The sequence below is a fragment of the Pogona vitticeps genome, chromosome 1 (genome assembly GCF_051106095.1).
Source record: "Pogona vitticeps strain Pit_001003342236 chromosome 1, PviZW2.1, whole genome shotgun sequence".
Lineage (NCBI taxonomy): Eukaryota > Metazoa > Chordata > Lepidosauria > Squamata > Agamidae > Pogona > Pogona vitticeps.
This window is the reverse complement of record NC_135783.1, coordinates 233,143,466-233,157,668: the sequence shown is the minus strand read 5'-3', so window position 1 is coordinate 233,157,668 and position 14,203 is coordinate 233,143,466. Positions and strand designations below refer to the sequence as shown.

General features: G+C 39.2%; 1 protein-coding gene across 9 annotated transcripts in view; it reads right to left on the bottom strand.

Annotated features, from left to right (window-relative positions):
* The window catches only part of SEMA5B (semaphorin 5B), a 506,649-nt gene that overhangs the window by 318,799 nt on the left and 173,647 nt on the right, over nt 1-14,203 (bottom strand). The window contains exon 3 of one of the 9 annotated variants that reach the window (XM_072985221.2): nt 7,682-7,717. The exons of the other annotated variants lie outside the window; for them this stretch is intronic. The gene's annotated coding sequence lies outside the window, so the exon portion shown is untranslated. The remainder of the gene's footprint in view (nt 1-7,681; nt 7,718-14,203) is intronic. 9 annotated transcript variants of the gene reach the window in all.

Sequence of the window (14,203 nt, the reverse complement as noted above, 5' to 3'; positions counted from 1 at the left end):
CCCATGTGGCCCAAACCAAATGTATGTACGGCCCAAACCAAATTTTCATCTTCTAATGTGGCCCAGGGAAGGTGAAAGGTTGGACACCCCTGCTATAGATAGAAAATCTGCCCTGCTGCTAAACTATGGATGCCCTCCTTCCTATTCTGCATATCTATAAGCTGAAGAACCAAAAGCAGCAGCAACTCTAACCTAGTGGCTTCAGGCAATAAAGATATGACATACAGGTGTTGCAAAAAGGAATTTTGGAACATTTTAATGCCTTGAGGCCGCAAGAGAGTTTTATTGCTCTGTTCCTCAGAAACCCTTCTTCAACTCAACAAGCACCTAAGAGGAAAGCAAAGGTTCAGCCTTTTCTTCCCATAGCAGTCAACAAATATTCACAGAAAGCCACACAGAAGGAATGAGAGCAGCCACTTGTGTTCCTGAACTGTTATATTTAGAGGCACAATAATTGTCATGATTCAGTTCACTAACACACAGTCATCATGATAGCCTGGTCTTCCATGTACTGTATTCATCAAATATCCACCTGAAGCCACCCAAGCTGGCAGTCACCACCACATGTTGTGCAACAAATTCCACAACTTGTTGTGCTATGTAAAAAAAATGCATCTATCACAGGTTTCTGAAAATGGACAAAGGAAGAACAGACTGTTTCCAGTTTGGAGATAAACGTTTCTGTAATTAAAAAAAAAACAGAATTGACACAATCACTCTCTGAAATGTGCTGCACGTCTTATGTGCCAAATGCATTTTATGAGATGCTTGCAGGTTTCTCCCCCAGAGGAGGTACCAAATCACTTCACAATTCAGAAAGGACTAATTCAGGAAGTAGACTCATTTGTCACAGGGGTGTCATATAATTCAAAATGTTTTTACCTCTAGAGATCTGTTATAATAAATCCCGCTAGGAGTAAAATTCAAAATTTACGCTAGGCAAGACCTGCAGTCACATATCCACATGGGTTTCTGACTTGAAAGCTGGAGACTTGTTATGATATTGGATTGCAATTTTTTTTCTTAGAAAGCCATTTCCATGAACCACAGTGTTCTGCTTACATGAGATGCCACTTCACCAGTAATGGAGAAATGCAGGACCCACCCTCCTTTCATACATTTAAACAGTAAAAATACTCTAAATTAATGGTTCATCTGGCAGCATAACTAAGGAGTTTAGGAAGAGCAAAGTGAAGGCTGTCCCCTCTTCCTATCTGTTTCTGCTTCCAGCTGTTTGTTTGCTATTCTCTCTCCACATTTCCTCTGGGCTGTAGCTGTGTTTGTACTTCTTACGCTCTGCTAATGATAAAAGAGGGAGAATTACCAGATTTCCGCAACAGAAGGCACATGTTTCTACAATAAACTTATTAATTTAATAGGAAGCTGGACGGCAATCACCCCCTTATGCTAGGAGGGCAGGGGCAGGATGAGTTGTTTCTGCCTGCTCGATTCCACGTCTTCACATTTTTCTAATCAATTAGCTTTCTAATTCATGTTCTCTGATCATAATAGAAACCAGTTTCCATTTGAACTCGAGTGAGTGCAGCGACCATGTTCATATATAGAATATGATGGATGAGGAATTCAGACTTGCTAGAAACTGATAAGTCTGTCAACAGGCAGACTGCATGGAAACCAGACAGACAGACAGCATACCCATCTCTCCTCTTCTAAATCAGTTCTCCATATAACTATCTCTCTTTTGCCATAGGACTGTCACTACAGTGACATCCAGAAGAGTATCTACTTATCAATCTAGCTGTGCATTGGGAGCCATTCTCTCTGTCCATTTTCTTATGCCAAATTAGTTCACCAGAAAAGTATCAGCAGGAAGCTCAAGAGGAAAACAATTAAGTAGTGTGTAGACTATTTAACTATTAGGGTTTTTAATGATGTAAGCCACCTTGGGTCCTTTTAATGATACAGGTAGGTTAAAAATGCTGCAAGCAAGCAAGCAAGCAAGCAAGCAAGCAAGCAAGCAAGCAAGCAAGCAAGCAAGCAAGCAAATAAATAAATAAATAAATAAATAAATAAATAGGTTAGTCTCCCTATGACCTTCCTCCTTGTATGAGACATTTTCTCAAATGTTTAAGAGAACCAAATGAATATTGTTTAAATTCAAAACAGTTCCGAGTTGCCTTTAGGGGTAAAATCCCTCCTAGGGTGGCTCATAATAAAACTCAATACATCTAAAAATTAGTAAGTGTTCCCCAACGTACCTTTCTAGTCCAGGAAATTATAAAATGAAGTATCTATACACAAACAAACAGAAAGCAATCAACAATCTGATAAGGCGCACATTTGAGACAAGACTACAGCAAAGACATGGGTCTTTAGGTTCCTCCTCAAAGCCTGAAATATATTCCAAATATATCAGCCCTGAAATCAACTGCAAACATGTTTGACACCTTGAGGACAATAGCAGCCTCCATCATACCAATATCAGCTTTCTCCTCCTGTGCCTGTGGCAAACCTTATGCTTCCTTAGAAAATACTGTATGTAAGCCCTATTCAGTCATTAGGACACTGTGTTTACTCTATATGTAAGGGGTGTGTGTGCATTAATCCTTTCCATTGTTGCATTGCTCACATAAAAGCTACAATTTGAAAGGTAGACAATCCTGGTTTGGCCACACAAATATTTGTCCAAGGTTAATGCAAATCTCTCTATATGGCACCCTGGCATTTAAATGTCCAATTATCCCAAGGAGGTGCATCACACAGTCCCACTTCTCTGTCACTCTTCTCTGCCATTATCACCGCCCTCTCAACCAGCCTTTTTGTCTGCATTCAAATCCATTTTTCTTTCTTTCTAACATTTATCAAGTGAAATAGCACTGACCTGACATGACATGGTATGTGAATTAGTGGTGTGTGAGTTTAGTGCCATGGCCATAATACTAAACTAGGAGAGAAAAATATGTTTAAAAAATACAATTTACAAATTGCATTTTTAGTACAAGAAGGAATGAAAAAGGACTAAAGTTCACTCCCACACTATAACCCATGTTGTATGTCATCAAGTGATGACATCTGGACACACTCAACCACAGCCCTAAAGGCGATCACACAAGCCAAAATCAAGATAAAATAACACAACTGGAAATATTGCCAAAAACCACAAGCCCTGCCACCTAAACAACATATATGTCATGCTTAAAGTTCAGTATTGCTTTTGATTAATGTTAATGTTGTGCTGTTGATGGAATAAATATCAAAAGTAACAATGAGAAACAGAACACAACCAGTGAAACACATACCTGCTTAGCTGTTCCCTCTGTCTACTGATGAAAGCTTTCCACAGGGAATTTAAGCCACAGCTTACACAAAGAACTTTCAAGAACAGAAAAAAATCTGCCCTCTTCAGACTCACAACTTTCATATGAACAAAATGACAAGGCACAGACTTGGGCTCATGTGTTGAGTAAACAATATTTTGAAGTTGCATTATTTAAAACATCAAACAAAACAGGTCAGTCATAGTGCTTGTTGGTGATCAGCATGTTGCACATAAGCCAATTAAAGCTATCCTAGGAGAGATGAGGGAATCCCCCATTCTTCCCAAACTCAAGCAGTTTATGGAGGCTTTGTGGAGCACCCGGACAGTAAGGTTGTCGCCTACAGGTAGGTATCCTAGGGGAAAAGTTTATGTTTCACTTGGCACAGAACTGGTGCATCGTTATGTGCCACTTCTTGTAAGACAGTCCACGCACACTTCAAGACTGGTAAATGCATCCGAACCTCTCTCTCTCTCTCTCTCTCTCTCTCTCTCTCTCTCACTAAAGCTGGTCCAATTTCTGTTTAAGAGAGGCCACTCTTCCCAAGGATTCCTGGGGCAATAGCTCATAATATCAGACTAAATATTTGACCCTAGTGAATCTTACTGTAATGCATTCTAAGGACATTTATTAGCCTTATACTATGGAAAAATGCCATTAAGGACCGCTGTTCAGATGGCCTCTACTGCTCTTTTAAAACAGGGCTTTTCTGCTAAATACGTGATAATCTTACAAGTGTGCAGCAAAGGATGCATATCTTCCCCTACATGTTGTGGAAGTTACTTAAACCTTGGTTACTGCATGCTGCCACCTTTGCAACTGCTGAAAGCAACTATATAAGACACAATGAGCTCTTCTTGTGCTAAATACCTGTTCCTATCAGTTAAATTATCAGGTAAAGGTAAAGGTTCCCCTTGACAATTTTTGTCCAGTCAGGATCCAGGCTATTTTTCACCTCCGACTTTGCTTTAACGAACAGTTACCGGTATTAAAATTGCCCAGAATATCATCGGGCTCCAGCTACCAACCCTGGATGACATCTTCACATCCCGCTGTCTGAGGAAGTCACACAGCATCCTGAGAGACTCTTCCCATCCTGCTTATAACTTTTTTGAACTGTTACCGTCTGGCAGAAGATATAGAACAATTAAGACTCGGACCACACGTTTTCTAAATAGTTTTTATCCTAGAGCTATAATTGCAATTAATTATGAGCTTAAAGACCACCAGTAGTGAATAATTAGTTGGACTGTGTTACTTGGCCTGAGGTGTAGATGTTTGTATTTTTAGTGGGGGACTTCTAGTGGGTGGGGAGTGTTTGGGGAATGTTATGTGTGTGCATGTGTCTGGTCTCTGGGTGTCTGTGAATTTCGTTGTATGGTATACTGTGTATATACTTACAATGACAATAAATTTTATTATTATTATTATTATTATTATTATTATTATTATTATTATTATTATTATTATTATTATTATTATTATTATTATTATTATTATTATTATTATCTCAAAATAGAAGACCCCAATCTAACATAAACTTGTAGTTTTTTCTAACTCAGTTTTTCCTCCCTTACCAGGTCTGCTGTGTAAACAAACTAGGCTCCAAAATATGCTTGATAAAAGTGCTGAACTGGTGCCTGCTTGTGCTAAACCAGTTAGCATCCTAATAAAAGGTCCAAATACAATTCTGAAATTCAGCTCAGAAGACATCTCTGCACTCATCCTCAATCAACTGGGAAGGATTAATCCTTGACTAAAGGGTTTCAGCAGGCAATTCTGCCAGACATCATTAAAGCCCTTTGTAGAAACTACAGAAAATCACTCCAGGACTGCAAGAACCTTAAATAAACCCCCCACACTTACAAGGCTCTCACAATTTCTGGAAAAATATGTGTATGCTCTTGTTTTGATTATGCCTCTTTTTTGTTGTGGGTGGTGGGAGTTTTTGTGTAGGTACCAGTCTGTGTGGTGGGTTTTCTATATGTTTTACTCTTATTTTTTTTAACTACAACATAAAATACATAAATCAAAATACAAATCAACTGTGCTCCCCTCCACCCTGGTCCGGACTTCTTGCAATAATCATCTTCTTCCATTGTCTTTATCCTTCTTCTTCCTTTATTGTCCTCTTCTCCAGAACTGGGTGAGTTTTCTGTAGACCTTGTGTCCCAATAAGAGGTCAGGTTGTGTATGACCATGACATCTAAGAAAGGGAATTGGCCATCTATTTATTTTTCCATGGTGAATTGTATATTTGGGTGGATGCTATTGAGATGGTTTAGACATTCTTCCAGTTTTTCTTCACCGTGGTTCCAAATCCTCCTTTGGCTAAGACCGAGGTTTCTTCCAGGAAGAGTTGGTGTTCCGATAGGTTGATGATGATGCGCCAGGTGTCTAGTGTAGGTTTCGGTTGACTTGTTTGGCACTTGTTGAATGGTGGCTGTGTGGTCCACCATTTCTTTTTCCATTTTCTGTAGGAGAGGGTATCACTCTTGTCCCAATCATGACTTCTCAAAACTGCACACAAAAGACTAGCTAATGACACTCAGCAATCACAGTGACATACCATTTCCCCCCTTGTCATAACAATACACCCATAACAAAAACACCCTGGTCACCATAGTCACCCAATCTCCTGAACAGGACAAAAAGCTGATCCCACAGCTACAAATATTCAGCTATCCCACACACCACACCAGAACACACAGTTTTAAATCCTGTCCTCTACAGATGCCAGCCATAGAGACTGGCGAAATGTTACGATGAAAAACCTTTGGAACACAACCAAACAGCCCAAAAAACATAGAACAACCATTGGATCCTGGCCATGAAAGCCTTTAAGAATTATTTTCAAAACTGATTTTAATAAGGAATTTGCCGAAATACTCTATTTTAGGCACCCAGAACTCTTCCAATATCCCAAATCATAAATTTTAAGTTTCTTTTTGCAGTTCTTCATACTACAGGAATGGTTTGTGAAAATGTTGCCCATGTTATTTCAGTGAACCCGGGGGCATGACAATAAATATGATAAACTACATAACTGAGAGGATGCTCTGATGCACCATAGTTCAAGTGGGGTCTTCTGAAAATCTCACTTGCCTCATTGTGTGAATATTTGGAGGATTTCCTCATATGGATTTTTAACCTTTGCATCTCATGATTTTACAAACAGTGCAAGTCAACAATCTTTTAACACCCTCATTTCTCTCTGAGAGGACAACATTAAATTTCTTTGGACTCCTCAAACTTTAAATTGTTATACTGTAGTTCTTGATTAGAGTAAGAACATGTACATGCATACTGAATTGTGAACTGCCAAGAAGCCACTATATTTACAATATGGCTCTTGCAAGTTTCTCAATCTTGCCTATAAACTCCTACATAGCTCTCTACAATATAACAGCTCTCTGCCAAATGGACCCTTGATGACACATTAAAGAAGTACAGTAGATGGTATTGGGCAGACAGTTGGGGTATAATAGGGATGTAATAATTTTCTCTTTTTCTGGAGGAGTGTATGTCTGATCTTCTATTCTGCAATGGCCTGGCTTATTTCTGTGAAGAAAAGCTTGTGCTGTGTTTCATTCTTCCTTCAGAGACACAGGTACTGCTACAAAGCACCAACCCTTGCCTTTGTTTGCTCTCCTTCAAATTCACACCACAAAAAATTCCTTTCATGCTTTCAAAAAATGGCTTCCATCAAGAGACACATGCTACCCCCTGCTGCCACCATAGTTTCATTCTAGCTTTGGAGGTGACTCTTGCTTCTAACCCCTCTCTCCTATGCTACCTGGAGAATTAGCTGGAAAAGAATAAAGAATTTCAAGGAAGAGGAATAACTTGTGTGGTCCAGAATAAAATACTGCATCTCTCTCTCTCCTTCTTTATCATTCATTCATTCATTCATGCATCTCTCATACACATACATAAGGATCCAGCAGCTAAACATACACCAGGGCTGAGAAACAGAAGAAGCTATTTTGTAGGGGAAAAAAAACAAAATTAAAAAAATTCTCAAGCTTTCAAGTTGGGAGAAGGCATCTAAGAAGAAATAAACCTCAGCAGGGAGTTTATTTTGTGTACATGAGAAGTGTGCCTCCTACGGAATAGCAGTAGGGGGGAGCGTTCTTGCTGTTACCATGCTTCCTTCCTTTCCTGTATATTCATTCCCCACAGGATTCCCTTTTTGCCACTCCTATCTGCACCTAACAATGCAAAGCAATCGTCAGGTAATTCTCCGCAGTGTCACACAAAATTACACACCACCTCTTTCTCTATAAACGATCAGTGTGTGGCCTGGCTTTCATTTGCAACTGTAAATGAAACAGGCCTACAACTGTGTTTATAATCCTTCTTAATTGAATTTCTCTGACAAAACCCAGATAGGGTATTATTACCTTGAAGTTAGTGCTGGCCTGAAGCTCCTGGGTTGTCTAAAACAAAAATAAAAACAAAAACAAAAATAAGTATGGGGCAAGCTTGATTCTGATAAAGGGTTACCTTAGTACCAGTAATAAGAAATCCATCCTATATATACAGAGAGAAAAAGGTAGGAATGGTAAGAAAAGGAAAAGCAAGATAGTTCTATGTTCTTAAAAATAACACTTTACTCCTTTCCCTTCCCACTCTCTTGGTCTTGAACTAATTCGTACTAAAATCTTTTGCATAACAAGCGTAAAGAGAAATAAATTACTACATTTTGACCTCTCCCTTTTTGTGCTATGGATGGCCTTTGTGAGGTCTCTCCAATGTTTCCTTTATCGCTGGAAGGAAGAGCTAGCAACCATGATCTTGACATGTGTGCTGCAACATTCATAAGGCCAAACACTGAAATCTCAAATTTAACCTATAGCAGTTTGACCATGTTCTCGCCACACATTAAAAGGTTTTTAAAAAAATATTTTTTATTAGTTTTTCAATCTATCTACATTCGGTTCATGCTTATCAAACATCATGTTACATGGGTTGCTTACAATTATTTGGTTTTATCATAATATTACTCTCATAGTATACAATGTTTTCAAAATCCTCTAATAACATACTTCATAAAATATCAGTTCCAAATGTATATAGTTTGAGGTGATTTAACCAACAAACTTTGTAATTTATACCAATTATCACTAAATAAGCTCTTAATACATAATAGATACTATCTAGAGCATTTTGCATAACAAGCGGGACGTGGTGGCGCTGCAGGCTAAACCGCAGAAGCCTGTGCTGCAGGGTCAGAAGACCAAGCAGTCATAAGATCGAATCCACGCAATGGAGTGAGCGCCCGTTGCTTGTCCCAGCTCCCGCCAACCTAGTGGGGTTCGAAAGTATGCAAATGCAAGTAAATAGGGACCACCTCGGTGGGAAGGTAACAGCGTTCCGTGTCTAAGTCGCACTGGCCATGTGACCACGGAAGATTGTCTTCGGACAAACGCTGGCTCTATGGCTTGGAAACGGGGATGAGCACCGCCCCCTAGAGTCGAACACGACTGGACAAAAATTGTCAAGGGGAACCTTTACCTTTTACCTAGAGCATTTTATACAGATTTTCTTTGTATAGTTTAGCCATTTTTATCTCCACATTTTTTATCCTGTTGGTAACAATATCATATCTAATGTATGTTCATTATGTACTATTTGCTTACCCCAACCTTATATCTGGCTTCAATTTTTATTCCAAAAAAACCCCACCATATTATGCTTTTACCCTGATTAGTGCTCCCTTATTTCAGTTTAATTCTCTTTTTTAATATATAAGATATGCCCTTTTGCAATTCCAGACGTTAAGTATATACATGCTTTTCAACTTTGAGGGCCACCTTCATGTTTTTCCCTTTTTCATCTTTCTAAGTAATTCCTTCTCTTAATCTTTTTTCAATTTTCTGTCTTTCTAAACATTCTGCCATTTTTGTGTCCTCAGAGGCCATTTTATGCATTTGGTTTATCTCCAATAGATCCTTATGCATTTGGTCTCTATCTCCAATAGATCTTCCATGCTACTTTTAATTAATTCTGCTGATTTTCTCCCCTTATCTTCCCTTAAAACTCTCCTCGACTCCACTAGGTTTTCCCCATTAATTTCCTCCAGTCCTTCTTTAGGTTGGCATACACCGTCCACCACCCTCTCATTTCCTTGTTCACTATTTCCTGTCTCCTGTTGACTATAATTCTTCTTCAACAGCGCCATAAATAATTTTGCTTCTTCGTTGTGTGATCTCACTATTTCTAAAATTGCTGGAAGGGTAGATTTTGCTTCCTCCCAAAATTATCCTTGTTTTGTCATTATGTTCCATTTGTCCAAAAAAATGTATTCCAAGTTAAAGTTGTCCATACACTTAAAGTAATCAATCTAGTTCCATTAAGCTTGAATCCAGTCTCAAACATAGAGTTTTCCCCACCTAAAGGCTCAAGATCACATCCATTTCAACATGCAGGGTACAGTTTATAAGTTCCACTTTGGCTAATTAGGTTTTCTAGGGTTAATTTATCTGTAGTTCAGTTCCTTCCTCAAAGAGAAAGGGAATTCTAAAGTCATAGAACATTCAAGGTCATTGATTCTATGCGTTTTGCCAGTGCCTTAGTTAGCTGTTAGACATAACATAAAACAGGTTCTAATTTTGCAAAGTTGTTGTAAGTAGTGTTTTCAGGAAAAAATTCTTAAGTTTTAATACCGAACTTCCTTCCTTTAAGTATAATTGTCTAATTAATCTCCAATTTATTTTCTTTGTCTCTCCCTCCGTCTCCTCCTCTCTCCAGCTTCTCTGCAGCTCAGTCAATGATAATGGAGAGCTATGAGATGCTATTTCTGCCGTAGGAATGGTCTTATCCAGGGATAGTAAATGGATACAGTTTTTAAAGATGTTTCTCACCCATTTGTGGCACGATGTTAATTAGGCTGATTTATCGCTTCTTTTAACCAGCTGCCGACGACTTGCAAGCAAACTAATTCAGCTGCTTGTTTCCACCCACTAGTCAATTGGGGAGTTTCCTGGATCAAATGTGTGTGACTGCCGTTCCTATGTGATCAACAGGCTCCTCCCCATTTCACCACCTCTTTGAGGTGGTTTTAACCCTCTGGGGGTCCCAAACAGGTTGGAATTCAGGACAGGGGACGGAGCTCTGTTCTCCTCCTGCTGTCTCATTGCAGCATCAAGCCGGAAGTCACATTAAGGGGTTTTGTGAAGCACAATATGGCTTCATAAGAGGCTACATTTGCACAAGTGTTTCAGTTGTAAATGGGCACATGGCTCAATAGGAGAGCAGTGAGGAAAGGGTAGTCAAGATACAATATATGGAAACTTCACTGAATCCTTATGGGCATGTGGTCAAGCTGATGCCAGTAGGTATCTGGGATTGCAGCAATTCTTGGTTCTTCTAAAAGTGCTGCGCTATTGTCCACATCACCCACAAGAACAAGACGATTCAACCAATTTCAGTTCCTCATCATCATCATCTAACCTTTGAATCTCAAGCAGGTTTGGGTTCAGCCAATTCAGCTCTCGATAACTGAACTCAAACCTGTCTGCTTTAAACCTGTCAGCGTTTGAGAGATAGAATGAGATAAATCATGCTTCCAAGCTTTTCCTTCTCTTTCCTTTTTCTGCTGCTTAAGACATTCAAGCTGCCACTGAAGCTTCTCGCAAAAGGGAAGAGCAATTTATTAAATCTTCACCACTTTCTTAACAATTGCTGGAAAGCTTTGTTTTTCCCTTTTTCAAAGTATATGAAATACCTACCATTTCCGAGCAATGATAGGGCAATATTCGTTAATTTTTTTATAGAGGATTGGGAGCTCCTTGGCTCAGCTGCTGACCATGTTCAGAAACAGAACTGCCGGAGGAACTATAATACATACATAAACTACTCCAAGCTGAATCATGATGCAGCAGATGTTTAATGTTAGCTTAGTGTCACAGCAAGAAACAATCTACTCTTCATCATTGTGGGTTTTTTGGGCTCTTTGGCCGTGTTCTTCCTAATGTTTCGCCAGTCTCTGTGGCCGGCATCGGAGTCAGGAGTCAGAACTCTGTCTGGACAGAGTCCAGTCTCCTGTCCTCTGAAGACTCCTGTCCTCTGAAGATGCCGGCTACAGAGACTGGCGAAACATTAGGAAGAACAACCTTAAGAACATGGCCAAAGAGCCCAAAAAACACACAACAACCATCAGATCCCGGCTGTGAAAACCTTCGAGAATACAAAATCTACTCTTCCTTTTTCAAGGGAGAATTCTTATTACTAAGACATAATACTGACAGAATATCCTGTTATTTGAAATAGATTCTGAAAATTAGTGCATTAAAATAAAGCACCTTGTGCTAAGGAAATGCATCAAACATTTCTGCAAGCTGATAAAAGTCTTTTTACAAAATTCCCAGTAAGTGATATTTTAAATGCTGGGGTGCTTTTGAGTCATAAGCAGTAACCTAGTCAGAAAGGGCCTTTTAGTTGTAGGTTTTGAAGTCAAAGTAGCCTTCACCATCAAAAACTGCACCTGTTACAGAAAACCCCAAAATTATTTAACCATTTCGATGTTCGTTTTTGCTCCTTACAAAACCAATCCTGCTTTGGGTCTTGCAGAATCTGTATGTGGACTGTTTTCAATGCACACCACATACCCCAATGGGGGTGATCTTCTGTCTTAGTCCCTGGTTTGCTTTACCATCCATATGAGGTTGTTCACTACAAGACATGTAAGCTAATTAAGTCATGAATCAGTTCTTAAAATTATAAAGCTTTCACTCTTAGTAGATGCATCGGATCAAATTGCTTATGGAAGTCACTGCCAGCTCTAGAGAGAGACCTTCAAGGTGGCAGCAACTGCCCCGTCAGCTCAGTGTGAAGTGGCATGTTTGCAACATAAGTTCAGTGACAGTAAAAGAGTAAAAATCTCTCTGTGAAGCTGTAAATAGAGAGTGCCGAATGACTGCAAATCTGTAAAAGAATGGGAATTGTAGTGACAAAAGGGTGAAGAGGAGGAGAGAGAAAACAATGTGTTTAGCAAAGATTCCCTTTCCTATCTATGAAAAAATTCAGTCTCTTGGACAAATTGATTTATCAATTTCCCGTTTGTATCTACAATTCTAATTCAACAAAGTACATGTTGACCAGTTGGGACTTTTGCAAGGGTACAGAGGGCCAGAACATTTCGTTGCTTTTCATGAACATTTGGGCAGCAATGCGTGATGTCCCAATTTCAGCATTTCTTGGGTGACTGCTTTGACATTTTTTTTTTGTTTACTTAGGGCACATTGCCTTCACTCTTATTTGCCTCATTTGGCCTCCAAGAAATAGCACAGAGGCAAAAACTAGCATAACACATGATCCCTGACTACCTGGGATTACCCCACAACTTGCCTAGGTAGAAAACACCAAATAAATTTCAGGATTTAAAGGCAGAAACTTGTTCTTCACATACATAGGATCTCAACTGGATCACAGAGGGCCTCAATTCCAGCTACCAATCTTTTAATTAAAGCACCCGATTGTCTCTTAACTGTTCAATCTCTCTCGTGCTTTGATCTTTTTTCAGTGATTACTTGTTCACACCAATCTATTTCAGTTTTTTCATTGTCAATGTTAAAATTGTGTAGTTCTACAGTTAAGATTTTTGTCTTCTTAATGTTCAACTGCAGCCATGCTTTGGTACATTCTTTCACTTTTACTAAACATAATTTCAAGTCACTGCTGCTTCCTGCCAGGAAAATTTTCATCTGCTTTATGTTAAATTATTGGTGTTTCTTCCAACAATGTTCACTCCTCCCTCATTTGAATCTAGTCAGGCTTTCTGTAATTATATGATCTGTGTAGAAATTGAATAGATAACAGGATGCATGCTTGTCTGACACCTTTACCTATAGGAAACCATTCTGTCTCTCCATATTCTGTCCTAATAGTACCTTCTTCTCTATAATACAAATTATGCATAAGGACAACCAAGTGCTGAGGCACACCCATTTCTTTCAGAACAAACAACAATTTCTCATGATCTACACCAGGGGCCCCCAAACTTTTTACAGTGAGGGCCACACCAGATAGTTTCAAAATTTTTGAGGGCTGAGGGAACAGGAATGTATGTGTGTGCATGCCTGTATGTGTACACATGGCCATACAAATGAACACATGCACATGCATACATGCCCCCCACATGCACACTTGTACATCCCCTGCACATACGCAATGATGCATGAATACCCCCTGGCGCATGCACAAACTCCCACCCAGGCCAGACAAAACGGCAACAAGGGCCAGATGTGGTCCATGGGCTGTAGTTTGGAGACCCCTGATCTACACAGCCAAAGACTTTGCTGTAGTCTATAAAGCATAGACTGATCTGAAATTCTTTGGTGCTCTCCAGTAGACAGTGCAATCTGATCTCAAGTGCCTCTTCCTTTTCAAAATCCAACCTAATCATCAGGTGTTTCTGACTTCATATATGGTAAAAGCCTTTGTTGAAACACCTTGAGCATCACTCTCTTTGCATGAGAAATTAAAGCAATTGTCTTATAGTTACTGCACTCCTTGATATCTCCTTTCTTAGGGTCTGGAATATATACTGAGCATTTCAAGTCTGAGGCCATAGTTTTGTTTTTCATATTTCTAGGTATATTCTTGCTATGATTTTTACAGATTCAGTTTCTGTGGCTTGAAACAGATCTATCAGTATTTCATTGATCCCTGGTGCTTTAGAAGAAAATGACAAATCCATAAAATAAATAATATCTGCTTTTTATAATGCCTTCTATCATAACATTTTGTGAGTGTTAATTGTTCGCCACAAAAGTCAATTCTATGAGCAAAATACATATAAACATACATAAGCATCTATGCCTAGATGCATACAAACATGCATCTCTTCCTCTCTTTCACACACACATACACAAAGACACATTCAATTTCAGTAGAAATTACTGGAGAGTTTAGTCACTGAT